A 22,352-nucleotide genomic window follows, 5' to 3' on the forward strand; every position below is an offset into this window, starting at 1 on the left:
GCATTCACTTTTCTTTGGGGAAGTCTGGGGACAGCTTTTGCTTGTAAGTTACCTAGACAAGTGAGACCATGGTCATAGGGCTTAGAGAATGCTCACAACATGTAAGAACCAGACAGGATTTTTAGATGTGTGGGTTAAAATGATAATGTCCTCTTAAAAGTGAAGCAAGTTGATATTTACTCCCCACTATTGTGGACCCCACTACATCCTGAAACACCTATGTTGACACTCAGAAATAAAAGATACCAGTAGGGTTGGTAGTGGGACTTTATCAGGGCAATTTCCTGTAACGTTAGTGAAATCTTCTGTACTGCTATTAAACACCCAAAATGAAACTGTTAACATCATTTGTCATTGTAAAAAAAAAAAAAAAAGGTGTTGTCTCTCTATAAGTACCTCATAATAACACAATTTGCTAATCCCATTAAAGCATTTGCCAAGTATAAATGAAAGGCAGCTCGTGTTACCAGCTCCACATGAATCCGAATGATTTAAATCTATGTCTATTATAAATTGTTTTCTGTGGGATATGAGGTAGGGAATGAGAAGAACTTGAAACCTCTCTACCGAAAAGCAGATGGTATGCAATAGAATAAACAAATGGCTGGCCACATGGATGTGAAATAAATCACCCACAGCAAAATGTTTCAGAAACATAAGACAAGCAGTAGTATAGAAGTCTTCAGAACTGGATACAGATTTGTTTCTATGCTTAATATATATTCTTAGTTTGTCAGTTGGAGGATAATTTTTCAGCAACAAAAAAGTTTGAAGGTATTTGGCTTCTCCCAATTCAAGAGTAATAATTCTGACACTGCTTATAAGGTGATTTATTACTGATCCAAAAGATGTTGATTCTTAATAGTGGCTAATTCTTTACATGACTTAAGTCACTATGGTAACATTCTTCTTGTCAGTGTATAGAAGAGAATGAAATAGTTTTTTAAAGTATTGTTTCAGATATTCTTTAGATAAAGAAAAAATATGATGGAATAGTTCAGGTTAAATAAAAGGTCAAGCAAAATTTAGAAAAATGTAACTTCTTTATAATCTTGCAACTTTACTACAATAGAGAGCACATTGCAGAATGCTTTTCTAAGCACATGTTGCTTTGCTGTGTTGGTTCATTAATGTGCTATGTACAGTGCTTCATGTGTTTTTGTCAGCATGGTTTTACATATTGGCTTTGGTATAATTCCGAAACTCAGTTTGAGTTAAGCCACATTCAGCTTTTGTTTAAAAGAAGCACGTCTCTTTTACTTTTTGTGTATCTCCCATCTTTTTCTATTGACTTGTGCTTCAGAGTAAAAACTTTTTAAACCATTTGGCAGCATACTTGCAGTAGATAGAAAATGTACTAAGGAAATAAACAGTGATTATATACAAAACCAGTCTATCTACATGTAAGGAACTAGAGCCAAAGGAAATGCTGAGAAATGTACTTACGCTTAAGAAATTGTATGTCCAGAATAGGCCAAGGGCGCTCAGGACATTGACAGGAGAGAGGAAGATCAACTTTGGCTTAAATCTCTCAGGAACATCCTGGTTTATATAAGTAGGGATTACATCAGAAATGCTGTGTGTACTGTTCACCACTGGAGTTTTGCAATTAGTCAAAAAACCTTATTTATGTTTGTTTATTTCATGATAAGCAATTTCTACAGGAGAGAAAAGAAAGTCAGAGAATAGGCGGTGATAAGAAAGTGGATTGAAAATAGGATATATACACTTAAAAGAGTGGTCAAGGCTAGATAAAATTATTCAAACCCTCCAGAGCTTTCCCAGCTTTCATCATTGACAGTAACACAACATCAGCCGCTGGTGATGGCCTTAGCTAGGCTCCGTGGGTGCTTGCCACACATGGTCTTGGGGGACAGTGACTGTGGGGGGCCGGACAGGAAGAAGCAGGCTCCAGAGTGTACTGGGTGGTAACAGTTGATGTGCCAGAACCAAGGACCAGGCAGTGTTCTTGTCCCCTCTTCTGTGTTTTGCTACTGAATCTGGGTGAGTGGCCATCAGTGACCACTACTGAGGATCTCCATAGTTCACCATAATCTGGCTGACATAATTTGCCTCTAATGTTGTGGGCTGGTATTTTAGCTAAATGTGCACTTAACCATAATTTCATTCAGGCTTCAGTCACTCTTTCATTGTTAGGCCATAAGGTCAACTGTTCCAGGTAACATCTTAAAGAATGGTTTGCCCTTTTGCCTAGTCTGGTACTGTGGATAGAAGATCAGCTCAGATCAATGAAAATGTGAATTTCTGGAACAGTAAGGCTGATGGGGAAAAATTGCATATAAATACAATTCTCCAATGTGTTTCGATACCACCTAGATAGGAATTTCTGTTGGTTTGTTCAGTACAGCCTCAGCAGACATTTTTGTGCTCTAATTGTGATTGGTTTCTGAATTGCTCTACCCCCACCCCTGCCACCAGTAATTATATGACACATCAAATTTCAGGCACTGTGCTAAGGTTTTACATGGAGAAACTCATTTAATACTCACAACAACCCGCTGAGATGGTTCTGTCCTTTGAGAGGGGCAGCTGGGATACAGAAAGGTCAAGTAACTTGTCCAGGTCACACAGCTAGTAAATGGCAGAGCCAGGAATTGAACCTGGGAAGATTGGCTCTAGAGCCCATGCTGTCAATCATTACACTATACATTCTTAATTGCTTTTTTTTTTTGAGAAGGAGTCTTTGTCGCCGAGGCTGGAGTGCAGTGGTAATATCTCGGCTCACTGCAACTTCCACCTCCCAAGTTCAGGTGATTCTCCTGCCTCAGCCTCCTGATTAGCTGGGGTTATGGGTGCCCACCATCACGCCTGGCTAATTTTTGTATTTTCAGTAGAGACGGAGTTTTGCCAGGTTGTCCAGGCTGGTCTCGAACTCCTGACCTCAAGTGATCCACCCGCCTTGGCCTCCCAAAGTGCTGGGATTACAGGCTTGAGCCACCACGCCCGGCCTAAATTATTAATTTCTAGAAAGCTGTTTTGAGTTGTACTTTTTTTTTTTTTTTTTTTGAGATTCAGAGTTTCACTCTGTCGCCCAGGTTGGAGTGCAGTGGCGTGATTTTGGCTCACTGCAACCTGCACCTCCTAGGCTCAAGTGGTTCCTCCCACTTCAGCCTCCTGAGTAGCTGGGACTACAGACTTGCACTATGACCAGCTAATTTTTGGCTTTTTTATAGAGACAGGGTTTCCCCATATTGCCCAGGCTGGTCTTGAACTCCTGGACTCAAGTGATTGACTGTTTCAGCCTCCCAAAGTGCTGGGATTACAGGCATGAGCCACCACACCCAGCCATGAGTTGTACTTTTTAAAGAAGTTGGTTTAGATATAGAACTAATCTAATCCTTTGGTAATGCCTAGTGGGATGTTCATGATTAAAGACCAGGTTTTTGTTTTTATTGGTTTTTTTTCTCCTCTCCTTCCCTTTTTAATAGTAACATTTGGAAAATATTTCTAAATGTTTTGGATTGCTGTGGCCAACTCTTGCATGGGGCCTGAACATTTTCAGTATCATAAATACTCTTTAGCTTTACTTTTTTCCCATAAGGGACATTTTCTTAAAAATATTGTTTCTTTAATGTTGCCTAATAATAACCCCACGTTATCTGTAAATATTTTTTAAGATAACACTTTAAAGAACTTTACTTTCCAGTTTTGGAAGTTATTTCATCAACAAAATTCTTGGATGTTCAAACATTAAATCCAAATTGGTATTTTATTTGTAGTGGAAGAGATGGTTGGTTTAAGAACTTTTTCTGTACTCCTCTGTGGGACACCAGCCAAGACTACAGAATATTTGAATTTCCTTAAACAATAGTCTCTGTGGGACAATTGCTATGTAATCGGCCCTATGAGATGCCCAACAGCATTACTCTGAAAGGCAAAAACAAAAAACCCAACATTTTATTCTTGTGACTTTTTTTCTCCTAGCTTTAACATTTTAGAACTATATATTGAATGCATCTATATGTTATTTGCTTTTTTCATTAACAGAGAAAACATTTTATGGTATAAAAATCTGAAATCCTAATCTCCCTTTTCAGTTATATTTTTCTGTATACCTCAATATTTGCAGGTTTCCCAAAAGTTCTCTTCAATTCAGTTAAAGCATTATGATTTTGTTATGCATATGATAAAATTTAAGTCAAGCCAAATTTTATGTTAATAATATAGATACTGGGAAAAAAGTAACTTTATTAAGTTTGAGTTCTCTTTCCCTTTACTACATATTAGAATTTGGTGCCAAGAAAACTATTTTCAAAATTCAAAGCATTGTACTTAGAATACCTCATCTTGATAATTTTTTTTTTAAAGACAGCTGTGTTAAACTTTCAATGACAAGTTTTTTATGTAAGGCAAGAAAATAGAAAATTTCCAAATGAAAACCTATGCCATACTTAGTATTTAAATAACAGTCTTAAGAAGTGAGAGGATAATTTCTCATGTTTTAAAATATTTCATAATTCAGAAATTGATTTACTTGTGTAATCTATGTGGAAAGAAGCTTTGCCCAAAGAACTTTAGGCAATTTTCCCGGAAATTGAAACTGGTATTAGACACCATAAACTTCTATGATGTGAGTGTATTTGAAGAGGAGGAATGTATTTGTTGACTAGGGCTGCCGTAACAAAGTACCACAGGCTAGGGGGCTTAGACAATAGAAATTTATTTCTTCAGTTCTGGAGGCTAGAAGTTAGAGATCAAGGTGTTGGCAGCATTGGTTTCTTCTGAGGCCTCTTTCCTTGGTTTGCAGATGAGATGGCCACCTTCTTCCTGCATCTTCACCTGGTCTTCCCCCTGTGCCTGTCTATGCCCTAATCTCTCTTTATAAGGATATCAGTGATATTGGATTAGGGACCATCTTAATGACCTCAATTAACTTTATTCTTTAAAGCTCTATCTCCAAATACGTTTTGAGCTACTGGGGGTTAGGACCTCAACATATGAATTTTGGGGGGACACAATTCAGCTCTTAACAGGGGACAAAATGATGATTTTTCTCCCTACCATAGTTTTAGGTGTATGAAAACCTTAATTTAATATTAAAAAGCCTTAGTTTTATATATACCAAAGTTGAACTATAACAACATTGTTAGTTTTTTGACTTGGTAAGGGAAGTGAATTGAATTTTGTAAAAAAAAAAAAAATTACATAAATAGTAAAATTGTGATGAATATTTGTATCTGTATATTGATAGATATTGATGTCTGTTATCAAGCCTAGTTCAACACATAGAAATTAAGGCAGGAATATTAAGTCCGTTTCCTACTTAATGAAACTAGAGCAGAAAATATTGAGTCTATAGGTTCATTTCCTACTTATAGTTTTATTTCCAAGCCTAGGCCTTAACTAAGGGGCTTTGGGAATTGTGAGTACTCTGATTGGGAGGGACATTACGTGCCTTTATTTGGGATTGCTTAAATGAAAACAAAGCTGAAGGGTTGAGGACATTAATTATAACATCAAATTATTATCCAGAGATACATATAGGAGTCTGAAGAAATCAAAATGAGGAAATCATTTGGCAACTCTTTTTTTCTAGAATCGTGACTATCATGTTAGGTGATGTTTTAAAGGAAACTATAATATTGCTTGCTCTTGGCAATCTGTATCATGACAAAAATATAAAGTATCGGGCTCAAGGGCTTAATTTTCATCTTTCTCATCGACAAGTGGAGATGATTGACTTTAGCCTTTTGCAGATTTTATACCAGGAAAAGGAAAGATGACATTCGCTTGTAGAGCCTGGTGAGCCAGGAGTGCTTACTGCCAACTTCCTGATTGCATATTTCTCTGGGGGCAGGGTGGCTATGTGAGCCAACTGGGCCAGGGCCATCCCGCTTCAGCACACAGAGCCTAAGACACAGCAGGAGAGCAAAACCAGCAGGTGGGTGGATTCAGAGGCAGCCAGCCAGCCATGCGGGTGTCTGTTCATCTCCACCCTGGGTTCCAGTTTAGTTTGGACAAGCTGCTGAAGTGTGGGAGTCCACATGGTATGAATGCTCCAGAGAGCATCAGAGGCTAGGCCTGGTCCTGGCCATCCTGAGCTTTAAAAATGAAAAAAATAATACATGCACACATATACACACACACGTGGTCTATGGGCTACATGTGTGACCTCTCTAGTATGATGTGGCTCTACTCTCAAAGAGACTAAGGCTTGGGTTTGGAGGGGAAATTTATATACCAAACGTAACTGAAGGATGAGGCTTGCTGCCATCCGTCATATTGACTGATGGGGTAATAATCCGACTTCAGCAAAGGAAAGGAAGCATCACTCTCTCCATGTGTTAGAATCTGGGGACTGTCTTCTCCCCTTCCAGCCATGCAGATTTTGTTTTTAAGGTTTGCTTAAAATGTGGAATGTTCGGCTGAGTACCGTTGATTCATGTTTGCCTAAGAAGAATATGACCATCTGTCTTAGGGGGCGGCACGCTTTTCCTTAAAGGGTCCTATAGTAAATATTTTAGTTTTTGCAAGCCATCGGATCTTTGTTACAAGTAGTCAACTCTGTCATTGTAGCTTGCAAAGCAGCCGTAGACAATATGTAAATAATAAGTTTAGCTGTGTTCCAGTGAACTTTCTAAAAACGGGTGGCTATAGTTTGTCTACCCCAGAGGCTGGTTTCCAAACTTTCTTTTCCTCCACTTAAGTTGAGGAGTGACAATTACACTCCTCCTTGTTTGGAATGTTCACCTTTGGGTGAATTAATAGTGCAATATTATATGGCATTTCATGCCATTCAAAAGCAGATTTGAATTCATGATCTCATTTGCTCTTTATAATGATTTTGTGAAATGATGGTTACTGTCTCTGTAAAGAGACAACTTTTCTCTTTCACTTTTTGTTCAGTCTCTGAAAACATAAATTCAGAAGGAGATAGCTGAATATACCAGACGGAGTTTAAGGCCGGAGGCTTAAAACTTGGAGAAACCCTTCTCCCCAACTCCAGCTCCCCAAATTCTGTGATGGTATTGAGGAGGGCCACCCTCTGATTGTGCAGCTAATGAGAAGTAAGATACATGGATATGAATTTGTTGCTAGAATCATGCTTCCCGTAGCTGGCTATGCATCAGAGTTTGCTATAGCGAACAAAAAAAAAAAAGAAATACAGATTCCTCTATTCAGAGATTGTGATTTGAATCAGGGCTTGGCTGGAGCCTGCAAACTTGTGTATCTAACATTCTTCTTAGTTGATTCTGAAGCAGCCAGCCTGACACGTGTCCCCGGATTGCTGGCCTGGGATACTGGACTTGATATAAGAGAACTTTGCTTCAAACCCTGGGCTCTGGCTCCTACTGCCGTGTGATCCCTAAGTCGTAGTTACCCCATCTGTACAAACGGGAAGGAAGTGTTAACGTAATTATTTAAAAAAATGCCTGGCATGTCCCGGGGATCCAGTGAGCATCAGCTTCCTTCCTACATTCTGGAAATAATGTATTCCGATTGTGATTCAGGGGTTGCCTGCCAACAAAATGAAAGTGTTTCCTAAAAGTTATTAGAAAGCCAATAGTTTAAAATATAAAATAATTAGCTGTAAATTGGGAAATTTTTTACTCAGATTGGAAATACATTAGAATAAAAAGGGTAACTATCTTTCCATATCAATCTCAGAGGAGGTGTTTGTCAGTGGATCACCAGAACAGTTTTGGGGATGAAGCTCTGATAGCACAGCATTTTGCTTCTTCCTTTTGTTCCTCTGTCTACTGGAACAAGTTATGTAAGTCAACTACATTTTTAGAACCAGATATAAACACCCAAATGTCAGATACTCTGACAACACTACTGAACATCACCTCCATTTGGGATGGAAAGCTTCCTTATCTACAGACCATCCAACACTTGTTGGTTATATTATGTAAATATACCCCCAGGAAGACTTCTAATTGTACTTTGGCTTCCGGAGTGGGCTCTCCTACTAGAAAGAAAATGTCAAAAGCAGCCTACAGGAATATTGTAGTGTAAACTATTTGTCATTTTAAGTCTAAAAATTCTGTTCTAGTTTATCACCTTAATCTCTTTTTCAGTTTGGTTATCCCGAATCAAGTCGTACTTGTTAGTTCTGGAGAAATTTATAAAAATCATGGTTCAGCATCACCAGAAAGCATCTCTTGTTAGCACTTATAATTTGAATTATGTGGGGTAATAATTTACGTAATGTCTGTCCCACTAGAGGGGAAGCTTCATGTGGGTAGAGCGTTACATATTTCTCTCTTGTTAATTGCTCTATCCCCAGCACCAAGCAGTGTTTGATATACGATGAAGATTTGATAAAAACATTTATGAAATGAATGGAGTAGTCCAGGTCCACACTCATTAACAGAAATGAAAGCAACCATGAGCTGAAGCCACACAGTTGACTGTTTTACTGAGGCATTGAAAGAAGTTGAGGTATCAGAGAAATGGGGTGTGTGATGGTGGTTAACACAGGCAGGATAGATGAGTGTCTCCATCTAGCTAACTGGCTCAAGTGTTTGTTTTAAACTTTTTGTAATATGGGTGCATGTTAGATAGCATTCTTAAAATGTTGGGGTAACTATAAGATTGTTTGCCTTTAATATCCTACTGGATTCCTAGTAGTAGACTTAAAAAATTACAAACATTTCTTCTGCCTCATTAGTATTGGAGTAAATTTATCAATGTATAGTACTATATGTATCAGTTTGGCATAGGTACTTTTTGTTCAATTCTAGAGAGCATCTTTTTTAAATTTTACTTTAAGTTCTGAGATACATATGCAGAACATGCAGGTTTGTTACGTAGGTATACATGTGCCATGGTAATTTGCTGTACCTATCAACCCATCATCTAGGTTTTAAACCCCTCATGCATTAGGTATTTGCCCTAATGGAGAGCATCTCTTTATATGAGTTATTTTTCCATTAGAACATTGTATACATATAGCCCCCATATGGCCATGCATAGGAGATGAGAACTTAAAAAGTTAAAATGTGTTTCCCATAAAATGCTTTATGGTACCCTGAGCTTTGGAAATGAATCCAGTGCTGTCATTGTAGGAAGATGACACATTTACCATTTAATTGTTATATCAATAACAATTAGTCAGCTTATCTGTTCACTGGGGTATTTCTTTTTTAACCATAAAGTAGCTTGAATACCATGACATCAAGCATGGGTGGCCAGTTCAACATCAATGAAACACTTTCTTAAACTCTTTTTTCTTCTGCTAAATCCTACTTAACAGTTCAGTGCATCTCCCCAGGCAAAAACAATTAGTATTTGTTTAGTTAAATATGCTCCTAGAATGTGAACCAATTTCCCTGGCATGGCCTTCTAATTATCAGCCTTAAAATGTTGCCTGAAACATCAAATATTTATTATAGCAAACTTAAAATGAAGTGTGGTTGAATCTTAAGAAATAGATCCCTTTGCTTTACCCCAGACTGACTGAAACGTACTTGTGTTCTTAGTGGGTCACTTTTCAGACACAGCAAAGGAGGAAGAGTTGTTCTGCTCAGACCTTTGACCAGATGATAAATAAGCCTGGGCCTTAGTTTTGATCTGTGAAGATGTGAATTTGCCACGATAAATCACTGTTGAGTTTCCTTGAATAAGGGGCCACAGTATCCATTCTCTTTCTGGATAAGATATTAATTCAGCTTAATTTGAAATGTTAATGCTTGGTTTGAAGATTTACCTAAGGAAAAATGTAGGCTTCCAAAGCGTGTAGTTATGCAGGATAGGTTTCTGAGCTTTTTGCTGAACAATTTCATAGTAAGGCTGTTCAAATTTAATTATTTTCACAGTGACTCTTTTCCATACTCTTTTTGTACAAGTTTTATTACACTACGGCTTTTTCTTTCTAAAACGTAACATGGTGAATGTTTGTATTAAATATAGAATATTTGGATCATCCACTAGAAATTCGGAAGACTCTGCTTCTCTGATGAATGGAGGCTGTTTTTAAGGAATGGTGCTGTAAGGCTTTGGAAGAACCATTTACAAGCAAAATATTGGCAGAGTTTTGATTTTATTTAATGACCTACTTCCTACCAGTGATCTTGGCACCCTGTGCAGTGATTTGCAATCAATTAATCATACAGAATGAATGTTGTAACACTACAATAAGGGCATTGCACTCTAAGAGTCTCATAAATCCACCAGAAACAAAAAACAGGAATTGCATGCTCAAAGACTTCTTCATGCAAAACCCCAGATGAAAAGGTGATTTTATGTTCTGTTTTCTAAAGTGTCCTCAGAAGCCTTAAGACTTTCTTGTGGATTCTGAGTTTTGAAGTTCCCATTTCTCAAAGACTGTTTGGCCCTTTACTGGGCTGTCAACATAGGAGTCTATAAGTTTTCGCCTCATTCAGTTTAGTCACTGATCATTTAGTTGGGGAATTCTTGATTCTGAATTACCAAGAGAAGCCCATGGCTTTGTGTTTTCCTCTGAATTTAGGGCAGTCACTTTCAACTGCAAGAGGCCGTATTTTGGGGAGCCTTTGTAGAAATGATTGAGAAAGGAGGCATGTTTCCATCCTGGGAATACACTGACATTTGCTAGAGGCAGATGGCAGAAGATAGGATAGTGCGACATCAGAAGTCAAGGAGATTTCACATACTTGGCTTTGTCAAAAGCTTCTGGAATCTGCGTGTTCAGGATCTTAAGCTTGTGTGCTTGTCATTTCAGATGTGCCCTTGCAGTTAACTGTTTAACTATGATGGATTTTTTTTTTCTAATTTTAGCATAGTAAATATAGAGCTATTAAACATTCTTAAAATTATATAAGCCTAAACCCTTAGATGTGTGTATATTGTGTTGTCTTTATTCATTTTCATATGGTTCTGTTTTTGGAATGTTCTTATAACAAGAACATGGAAGTTTAATATATATTCCATCTGACTAAAACTGAACCCTCTTTAAAGAAACTAAAGGTTTTCAAAGCTGTTTTACTTCCAATGAATAGTTTAAACTTCGAGTTCATGATGGATTTATTCCTATCAAAAAGTTGTACTATTTTTGATTACTTGTTAATGTATCCAGATTGGCATCTTAGACACAAGTAGAGCACATCCTATATTTTTAGATGCTTGATGCTTCTGTTCAGCATAAGCCCTAAAAAATACCAAGTTTTGCAAATGCAAAGTACTTTTCATTGGCATGGAAATTGGAGGGAAAAAACACAATGAATATTTTGGCCAAAATGTGATGGTCTGTTAGTCAGCATCTGGTAATGCGGCCGTATTTTGCATTCAGGCTCCAGTATGAGAAAGTGCAGTTGTACATGGACATCTCCCCCGGGTCTGTGGACTGGAACCACATCCACTTTGAAAGGTAATACTGCAAGGGGGGTGCTTAGCCTTCTTTTAGGGTACTCCACTCAACTACCTACATAATTTGGTTTTTAAAATGTTTTGGTTTATGCTAAACAAGCAGTCTGAGATAAAGCATGGTAAAAAAAAATCAAATACTAAATTTGTCTTTATGAGCTCCCTTTCTCTGATGAGCTGGCTATGAGTCTGTTACCTTCATGAATATGGAGCAAAAAGCCTAAATCTGAACTCTGTCGGCTGGAAGCAAACAAAGTACTGGGAAAAATTACATCAAAGTATGCTACTGGTAGAAGTTATCATTGGTCTTGGCAAGACTACAGAGGGTTTTTTTCAAATGCTGCTGCCAGTAAATTAAAATATTTTCTCTTTGTATTTGTCAGGTAAGAGATATAGATATATAGGTAAGATGAATATATTTGTCAGGTTCAATCTCTTGCCTACGATGATAGCCAGTCCCTTCACCCCCTCTACCATAGGATAGACACACAATTGAAATCTTCTTTGTGTAAAACAAGGTGGGCTTAAAGGTAAAACATTGATCTTCTCAAACAGACTTACAGGACTTCTGGTGGTGACTATTTTCAGTTTCTTTAGAGAGACTGTTGGCTAACTTTGAGGATGTATGGTTCAGGAAAGTTTCAGAAAATATGTTGCATGAGGGATAATTAAATGACTGAGTTAACACTAACCCAGAAAAAAAACACTAGGGTTGAAACAAACCCTAGTTTCTTCTGGTCAAAAATGATGTTGCTTAGCAATAGACTCTAAAATGCTTTATCCAATTTATTTTATTTGTTGAGACATAATTTACATAGAGTGAAATGCTTAGCAATATCATTTTTGACCAGAATGACCAAGAACTGAATCAGACCAGACATGTTCCTGTGAGGAACTGCCATTCCAAGATGAAAAAATAATGAATCCAACCCCCATTGCCTGCAGCCAAGTTTCAGTAAAAGTTGATTGAAAACACACTTTTCCAATGTAATGAGCCTTATGTACATTTATTGATACTTCACTATTAAGTGAGGGACTTGAGTGAAGAATGGATGAACACATCAAGTGTGCTTTATTTATACTGAACAATGGAGACGACAGGCTGGCATAGTGATTAAGATGGAAGGCTTGGGAATTATGCCTAGGTTCAGATTCCAGCTCAGTCATTTATTATCTGTGAAATTTTAAGCAGGTGTTTAAACTTACTTGGTGTCTCACTTTCCTCATGTCTACAGTTGGATTTCTGATAGTATCTACTTTGGAGGTGGTATGATGATTACATAAAACAATGTGTGTACAACTCTTAGACCTTTGTGAGCACTTAATAAACACTACTGTTACCACTGTTACTATTATATCTTGTGGTGAGAAAGGAGTACATGATTAGGAAGTGCATTTGGTGCATTCGAGCCACTGGGCTGCTTCTAAAGTGGTTGCTCTGGTGACCAGAGAGACTTGTTATGCCTCATTTGGGTATCACATGAATCAGCACGTGTCAAAAATTATTCCACAATTTGGATGTTAGTATTAGGTATTATATAAGAATTTCCCATAATCAAATAATATTGAGAAGTGCTGATTTTTGGGATGGCACAACTTTTCCCAAACTTCTGTTGTGCTCCTGTGCACTGTGAATCTGCAGAAGTGGCCCCTCCCAAACCCTTTTAACCACAGCATCCTCCTTTGGAGGCCAGCATCTTGCAAGACTACTTATTCCTTGAAATGCACTTTGGAAAAAACAGATGTCAGGGGATATTGAAATAAACTCACTGCATGTGGCACACCCTTCAAATACATTTTTCCTCCCTTTGGAACAGTTGAAATTCAAATGACATATCCTAGCATGATTTGCCACATGGGTTGTGTTTTGAAACCCAAATCTAACACAACAAATTTCAGATAGAGCTCTGTTTAGCCCCCAGGCCAGTTTTTGTCCCGTGGATAACGGTTGGTATCCAGACCTCTTAGAGCTTTTCTGCGTCAGCTTTCCAGGGCTTATTCAAACCCTCCATGTGCTGGAAGTCCCTCACTCTTCATGAGGCACAGGAGGCGATATGCTTGCACCTCGATCTCTCAGCCTCAGCTCATGCTATTCTCTCCTTTCTCATCCCGCGTTCCAGCCGTAGGAAGTTCTGTTCATTGTGTGGAAGGCTACTCACCCCCACATCCCCAACATTTTGTACATGTGTTTCTTCTGTCGAAAATATTCTCTCCACCACCTTTTACTCTCAACCTGATGACCCCATACTTAATCTTTCAGGACTTGGCTCCAGGGCCACGTGCTTCCACAATATTTTCTCACTTGTTTGCTTTATGCAGTTTATTTATTGAGACATAATTTACATAGGGGGAAATGCTCAGATACTGTCTACTGTCCAGTCAGTTTTGTGGGAAGAATATCAAGGCACAGAGCACTCTGACACCCTACAAAGTTCCCATATGCCCCTTTCCAGTCAACCCCTCCCCTTCAAAGCAGCGACTCCTCTGCAATCCATCACCATGGGTGAATTTCGCTGATTCTAGAATGGAATGGAATGGAACACTTTGTACCTTTTGGTGTCTAGCTTTTTTCACTCAGCATATTATTTTTGAGAGGCAACCATGTTGTTGCATGAGCCCATAGTTGGTTCCCTTGTATTATGTTTTATTGATGAATATTCCAAAGTTTACTTATCCCTTCCTTGTTGATGGACATCTGGCATATTTCTAATTTTTGGCCAGTCTGAATAAAGCTGCTATAAACATTCTTGTACAGGATTTTGTGAATTATGTTTATATTTCTCTTGGATTAATACTTAGGAGAATTGCTACTAGGATAGGTGTCTGTTTAACTTTCAAGAAACTGCAACAGCTTTATGCTGTGAAATGGTGATTGTCCTGACTACAAACCTCCATGGTGCTGAGACCAGGTTTTGTTCAACGTGATTTTCCTGGTGTCCAGCCCAGGGCAGGGCACATGCTAGACATTCAGTGTTGATTGAAGAATGAATGAATAAGAAGTTCAAATCAGTTTTCATTCTGACATCCCCACTACTAACTGACAAAAAAATGAATGCTCTGTCCATCAAGGAGATGGAAATTTTATTGGCTAAATGTGGGCTGATTACAGGCGGGCAAAAACAAGAGAGACATAGCTTCCTTCTTACTGTGCTCTTGGACTTGCCTCTCTCGTTTCAGGGTGGCAGTGTGTGCGGGTAAAATCAGGTGTGCAAGTTGACACAGGCCATAGAAGGGTCCTGATCACCAGTATAGCTGAGCTCACCTCCTGCAGTTAAATCTCCCAACACTCCCATTCAAGACCCTCCCAAACCTCCTTTTTCATCCCCCCTACCCTTTGGTTCACCTGCACAAATACATGTTTCAGCCAAACCTGACAACTCTCCCTTCTTTGTGACATCTTGCATTCCCTCCCCTTTGCAATGGCTGCAGACTCCACCCAGAAGGCCTGCCACATGCAGCCACAGCCGTCTCTTCCTGTTGACACCCTGGACAGCTTTCGAGGCTCACTTCATGTGCTTTCTCCTCTCTCAAGTGTTCCTTGGCCACCACATCTGGAAGCTTGCTCTCTGAAGAGTCTTTGAGATGGTGTCCACCTGTGGACAATGTTCATTAGCCACTTAGCAGGATATTCTGCTTTTATTCTACTTGTCTGTGTCTTTCTGCTCTGTGAGGTAATAGGCTTCTTAAGGGACACGTATGTAGTGGCTCTCAGCAGTCTGATAGGAGCTGAGGCTGCTGGCCACTAAGTAGCTGATGCTAGTCTTCATGATCCTTGCTCTTGATGGCCGATTCCATTAAAGAGGAGTTAATTACATGGTAATGCCATAGCTCCTTCTTAAGAGGAGGCTTTAGTATAAACTTGGGAATTCATGTCACCTGGTGGACAATTGAAAGGAAGCTGCTTTCTTGGCCAGGTGCAGTGGCTCATGCCTATAACCTCAACACTTTGGGAGGCTGACGTGGAAGGATTGCTTGAGCCCAGGAGTTCAAGACCAGCCTGGGCAACATAGTGAGACCCCCCCCCATCACTAAAAAAAAAAAAAAATCAAAAAATTAGCCAGGCATGGCGGAGTGTGCCTGTAGTCTTAGCTACTTGGGGGGCTGAGGCAGAAGGATCACATGAGCCTGGGAGGCTGCAGTAAGCTGTGGTTGTACCACTGCACTCCAGTTTTTGTGACAAAACAAGACTGTCTTAAAAAAAACTTTCTTTAGGATCCAGTGTTAGTCACAGGTCAGATGTTGTCAGGAAGCACAGATATCAAAAGCTAGATTATTGCTATGTATCATTTGTATGCACATAAAGTCATCTCCCATAGGGAAAGGTGGCTCCAAGGAGGAAAGGAATAGAGCAGTTTATCATGAGACTGTGTCTGAGTAGGTTGCCCAGGCTGGCCTGAGACTCCTGGGTTCAAGTGATCCCCCTGCCTCAGCCTCCTCAGTAGCTGGGACTATAGGCACGAGCCACCACACCTGGCTTTATGTTCTCTTTTGATGGCTGTTTTGGTACTTTAAGGGCCCAATTTTTCTGTTTTACAAACTGCCTAATTTTGTAATTGTATAATTCCTAAAAATGTTTAATTTCTATAAATATGGAAGAGGAAGCTTTATTCTTATAACAAACTTAAATGTAAAAAGAACACCCGAGGGTATTAATATCTGCACTAAACAAAACACAGTCTGTATGTTATGTTGTACTTTTAAGATTATAATCATTTACGAGTGACAAACGCAAGGCTGTGGCTGCGGTTCGGAAAGATGTTTCAGGGTTTGGTTTCTTAGCAAATGTCATTTCCAACAAATAAGTATTTAAAAAATAGTGTTTCTCATTTTTAAAAGGAAAAAAGTTTCATGTTGTCCTGAATACTGTGAATATCAATTTCTCAAACCAAAATAGGTCTGTAAGTTCTTTGACATCTCATAATTTTGTAGTTGATAAAGAGGAAAAAACAATCATTTGTAGACCTTAGAAGTACCCCCAGCACTTTGGCAGGACGAGGCCAGCAGATCATTTGAGGTCAGGATTTCGAGAGCCTGACCAATGTGGTGAAACCCCGTCTCTACTAAAAATACACAAATTAGCCAGGCATGGTGGCAGGTGCCTTTAATCCCAGCTACGTGGGAGGCTGAGGCAGGAGAATGGCTTAAACCCGGGAGGTGGAGGTTGCAGTGAGCTGAGATCGCGCCACTGCACTCCAGCCTGGGTGACATAGTCCTACTCTTTCTCAAAAAGCAACGACAACAAAAAAATTAAAAAGAATTGGTTGCCAATTTTTAAGAAGTCTGGTAATAACATAATTATTAAGAAGCAGGTAGAACTAATTAGCTTGGGTGTGTTAGGTTTAATTGCTTGCCTTCTTCTCTGGCTCAAAGAAAAACATTGCATCTTGTATGCTTAAGAATTTTAACAGCTGTTTTTCCCTCTACTGAACCAGTAAGTAAATGCAGCATTAAAATTCCTAGGTTGATTTCCTGCCTTATTCAGCTGGCAGAGAAATGAATTTGATTTTTCTTCTCTCAGCAAAATGAGAGGCATAACTCTTTTAGTGTGGGTAGGGTTGTGAGGCAGGCAGTTCCCCAGAAAGTTGGCTTTTTTGCCAAGGTACTCAGAAGTCCCTGGTCTCTAGAGCCTTAAGAGAAATTCAGAGTCATGAAAATACTACCCTATTCTTGAGGCTGATGACTTGTATGTCATTTATTCGGTGCACTCAGAAAAAGTTCCGACTTCTTTTTATTTATTTTTTTGAGATGGAGTCTCGCTCTGTCACCCATGCTGGAGTGCAGCGGTGTGATCTCAGCTCACTGCAAGCTCCGCCTCCCAGGTTCACGCCATTCTCCTGCCTCAGCTTCCTGAGAAAAGCTCCTACTTCTTAACAGGGACTCCAAGATTGACTATCTTAATTTGTTTTGATTATTTACAAATTGAATTTGACATATTTCTTGTCTACCTGATTGTATTATGGACAATTTTAAACATATACAAAATTAGAATATAATAGCCACTCGTGTTCTGATCACTCAACTTCAAAAAATCAGGAACTTATGCCTAATTGTGTTTCTTCTAGACTCCTACCCCCAATACACACTGTATTATTTTGAAGCGGATCTTAAACAGTATCTATAAGCATTTATTCATCCATAAGCATTTCAGTATTTGTCTCTAAAAGATAAGGCTCTCTTTTTAAAATCATTATCACACCTAAGAAAAAATTAATAATTCCATAATATCAACATATAGTCATATGTTTAGATTGCCAGTTGTTTCACAAATGTTACATGTGTGTATTTTTTTACAGTTTTTTTTTTGACTCAGGATTCAAATAAAACCACACAATTGTGTGTAGTAGTTTAATACATTTTTTAATATGAAAGTTTTAATCTTGAAAATTTCTAAAGTATAGAAAATATGTATTAGACATGCAATTAACAAGTGTTTCCATTTTGCCGTATCTATTTCAGATCTTTGCCTTTTTGCTTTTTTAAAGAAATAAAATGTTACAGATACTGCTAAAGGCCCTTACCCATATCTTTTCCTTTGTTTTTCCTACTCAGGGTTAGCAAATATCTTAAAATTGGTGGATATGATTTCTACAGTATGTATCTGTTACCGCTACATTTTTATAATGCTACATATTTATATCTAGAAACAAAATATCATAATTTTTGGTTTTTAACACTTATATAGCTATTTAAATATATATGTACTTTCTGCAACTTGGTTTTTTTCATATTCATACATGTGACACAAATTGCTCATTTTAAACTGCTATATATTATTTCACTTCAATGAAAAAATTTTAGTATATTTATTACTAAGGAGCATTTAGGGGATCTTACCAGTTTTTTTGCTATTAGGAGTGAATATCAATAAACATCTTTTTATGCGCATCTCCTTTGTCACATGAATGAGAGTTTATTTCAAGTATAACACCTAGACGTGGTAAGGATGTCTTCACTGTTGCCAGGGATGACTGATTTTGCTCCAAAGTTGTTGTACAATATAACTATCATCAGCAAGATATGAGAACTCCACTTCCTCCAGATCTTACCCAGCTCATAGCATCGTTAGGCTTCTAAAATTTGCGCATATGCTGGGCGTGAAATGGTAACTCGTTCTTTCATACTTCTCTGATTACCAATGAGATTTAATATCATTTCATTTTTATTGGATGTTTAGATTCCTCCTTCTGTGAATCTCCTGTTCATAAAAGTTTTTTATGACTCACAGCAGATTTTGGAGTTTCAAATGTGTTCACTCTTATTTATATAGACAAGTTAATTCTTTTGGAATAGCTTTAATATATTTTGTACTTTGAGTAGTTTTCAGAGAAATCATGTTTACAATGACACGTGAACACTTTAAGATTGGAAAAGGACATGCGTGAGAACTAAGCTCTTTCTAGGTGGAGAAAACTCAACTGCAAGTGTAGAAACTACTCCAAATGTGATTGACTGTGCTATTCCGTCCTACTGAGACTAACCACCTGCCTTGTTTTTTATTTGCATACCTTTTCCCTTACTCCTTGCTATGTTTTCCTCCAAAGCTCCTATGCCTCTCTCAATAACTTACCAATATTATTTTACACATACTCAATATAGTCAACATCTATCTGCTTCATTTTCTTTCCTGGAAGTTTTGCCTTTAGGGTCCTCTGTACTTCTGTTCCAATATGGACTTGTTGCTCTCCAGGCCTGCTCTGCGTGGTCACCCAGGGCCATCCCTTCTCTCTCCTGTGTTGAAACCTCTGTGCCCTCAGTCTCATGCTTCCCCTTGATAGTATTTTCCTTTATTTGGTTGGACATATCTCCAGGACCTCCCTAAGAAAAAGTCTGATAAAAGGAAATTTTTTCCAGATTAGCTGAAATGTCCTTCTCATTTTATTTTTTCTACTCTGACACTTGTTTTTAAAATAATTTGTCTGGGCTTAGAATTCTAGAATACAAAACTATTTTCCTCCAGCCTGTTGCCAAGGGTTTGATTCCACTTTCCAGGGTTGCTATTGAGAAGTCGGATGCCTTTCCGATTCCGGGTTCTTTGTTTATAACCTGTTCTTTCTGGATAATTTTAGAATTGTCTTTTTGGTCCCCTCATCTGAATTTTATCACATGCTTCAGTGAGGTCTTTTGTTAAAGTCATTTTTACTGGTTATTTATTAGGCTCTTTCACTTTAGAGATATATTTCCCTCAGTTCTGGGAGATATTCTATTTTTTTAAAAAATAATTGCTTCTCTTCAGTTTTTTCTTACTGTAACTGTTGCTGGTTGGAAATTGGACCTTTTGTATCCTCTGATTTTTCTGTTTCATTTTCCATCTATTTCCATTTCTTCGCATTTTTGTTCTATTTTCTGGGGGATTTTTTTGTTGTTCTTTAACTCCTACTATTCCATTGATTGTTTAAAAAATACGAGCTAGCATACTGAAAATTTTCAAGATATTTTTCCTGTTACAGCTGCTATTTTATGGAATCTTGTTTTGTGGCTGAAATGTCTCTTAAATAGTTCTTTGAAGATAGTAACTATGGTTTTTGGAAGTTTTCTTCAGCTTTCTGTGTTCCTGAGTTGTGGTGTTTTCTCCAAGTTAGATTTGTCTCTCTTTTAGACTCCTGCTTTCCTATTTCATAGTTTACCTACCATTTTGGATTGGTGTGGGATTGAATCAAATAAGAGATGTATACAAAATATGTAGAACAATGCCTGGCATTTAGTAAGTACTCCATACATTATGTTGTTTTTGTAATTTTAAAGGTTTTCCACAGCCTGGCTGTTTGCATTTATAGATCACCTTGAAATACCTTAAAAACAAATGCAAATGTTGAAGTTTTTGGTGTTAAAATGTAAAAGGTTAGTGTTCTAAGAAACTTGAAATATTTCAGTTCAAGCATATGTGTACCTTCATCTATTTTTATCAGTATTGAGAAGTGGCCCAAGTGTTATGTTGGAAATAATAGAGAAACTACTAAAGTTTGTAAACTACTAAAGTTTGATATGTATCATTATAAATTAGAGAAAATTCTAGTTTTCCTCATAATAACAGTTCTCTCCCTCACTTCATTCTGACATACTTTTTCATGGAGTAAAGAGCTTGAAGTTACTGTGTTAGCCTAGGAATTGCTAGTAATTTACAGCCTGTTTCATCTGTGACGCAGCCTATAATTTGGGTAAATCTATGGAAGTGAATGTCATTCTGAGTGTCATGGTGGGAAAAAGTCGAGGGCTGACTGCTATCTAGTTCAAGTGCCCAAGTTTACAAATAAGGAAATGGAAGTTCCAGGTAAAGTTATTACCCAAGGTCAAATAATGCTAGTGGCCAACCAGGAGAAGCCCTGCAATGTAATCCTATCTTGACTACATTTTCAGTTTGTTTTTGCTAAGACGACAAGGATTAGGCTAAATTAAATTTTAATATCCTTTCTAAACATAAAAATTCCAAATTAGTGATTTCTCATTACTCTAATTATATTAGAATTTTCAAATTAAGTATTCACTAATTCATTTATTCATTTGACAATATATGTTGAAACCTACTACTATTATGACCTGAAATTTACTTTGGTAGTTTTGGACTAGTTATACTACTTTTATTTCCTATTTCTTAAATATTACTTTTTAAGCTTTAAATGAACTCAAATTTAAAAGACTGGAGAGTAGAAATTCAAATTCCAAGAAAACCTTAACTCATTTCAAAGGACAGATACACGGAGGCTATAAAATGAAATATTTCCTGAATTCTGTTTTACATAGGAGATATAATTAGATTTTCTAGGCAAGAGCAAAGACCATACCTGAATCTCTCTTCTTTTTAATGGGTAGCTATAAGCTCAAATGAACCTTATCCATTTTATAGCATAGGTTCACACAATTTGTATATCTTTCTAAGTAGATATAAACCCATACATGCCCTAGCCAATGACTTGTCATACAGTTGCATTAAAATTGATCTAAACATAGTTGGCATCCAGAAGAGGCTTCTAATTTATTGCCCCAGTGTTCCATTTATATCAGATATATAGAAGCTAGACTGTTGGAATAACGGAACCCTTTATAATAATGTAGTCCGAATATATGGAAGCCTATAGACTTTTAAAATGTTATAGAACTTTTCAAACCTATTCAAAAGTAGAGAGAATTGTTTAGTGAACCCCATCTGCCCACAGCCAATCTTAATTCAGTGCTTTTTCTCTCTTCTCTTGCATTGGGCTCTCTTAAAGCAAATCCGGGACATCCTATCATTTCACCCAGAAATACTTCAATACCTTTCTCTAAAAGATAAGGACTCTTTTTTTTTTCTGTAACATAACCACAATATGATCATCACATGTAAAAAAAAATTAACAGTTGTTACTTAAAATCATGCTGTCAGTATTTGGATTTCTCTGGATTGTCTCATAAATGTTTTTTTTTTTTTTTTCCCCTCAGTTTGTTTGAATTGGAAACCAAATAATTTCATATATTGCATTTGGTTGGTATGTCTCTGAAGTCTCTTTTAATCTAAAGTTCTGTTGCCTCCTTTAAAAAATTTTACAATTGTTAAAAAGACTGGGTTGGGTTTTTTGTTTTTGTTTTTTTTTTTTAATTTTATTTTATTAAATGCCTCTTGAGTCATAAGAACTGTGTTGTTTATTTGTGGAAAAGACAGGTTCAATTTTTTTCTGACATATTCCCCACATTCTGGATTTTCCTGATTGCATTCCCATTGTGTCATTTGAAATATTCTTCTATATTTCCTGTAAATTGGTAGCTAGGAATACAAATTTGATTAGATGCAGGCTTTATTTTTTGACATGAAAACAATATACATAGATGGTGTTGTAAATTGCATCTCATCACATGGCACACAATGTCTGTTTCTCTTTTTGTGTTACTAAAATTGATCCTTGGGTTCAGATGGTGTCAGCTTGATCTGTTATAAAGTTTCACATCAGCTTTTTTCCTAATGATTTTAATAGCCATTGATAATTATTGCCTATGTGTAATATAGATGTTACATGCAGAATTTAGAAGCTTCTGAATTTGGAAAAGCTCACCTATTTCCACCTTCTCACTCCTGG

General features: G+C 37.5%; 1 protein-coding gene across 1 annotated transcript in view; it reads left to right on the plus strand.

Moving 5' to 3' along the window:
- The window catches only part of ARHGEF28 (Rho guanine nucleotide exchange factor 28), a 121,240-nt gene that overhangs the window by 92,783 nt on the left and 6,105 nt on the right, over positions 1-22,352 (plus strand). The window lies entirely within an intron of this gene.

Source organism: Hylobates moloch, unplaced genomic scaffold (assembly GCF_009828535.3).
Source record: "Hylobates moloch isolate HMO894 unplaced genomic scaffold, HMol_V3 SCAFFOLD_23, whole genome shotgun sequence".
Classification (NCBI taxonomy): Eukaryota; Metazoa; Chordata; class Mammalia; order Primates; family Hylobatidae; genus Hylobates; species Hylobates moloch.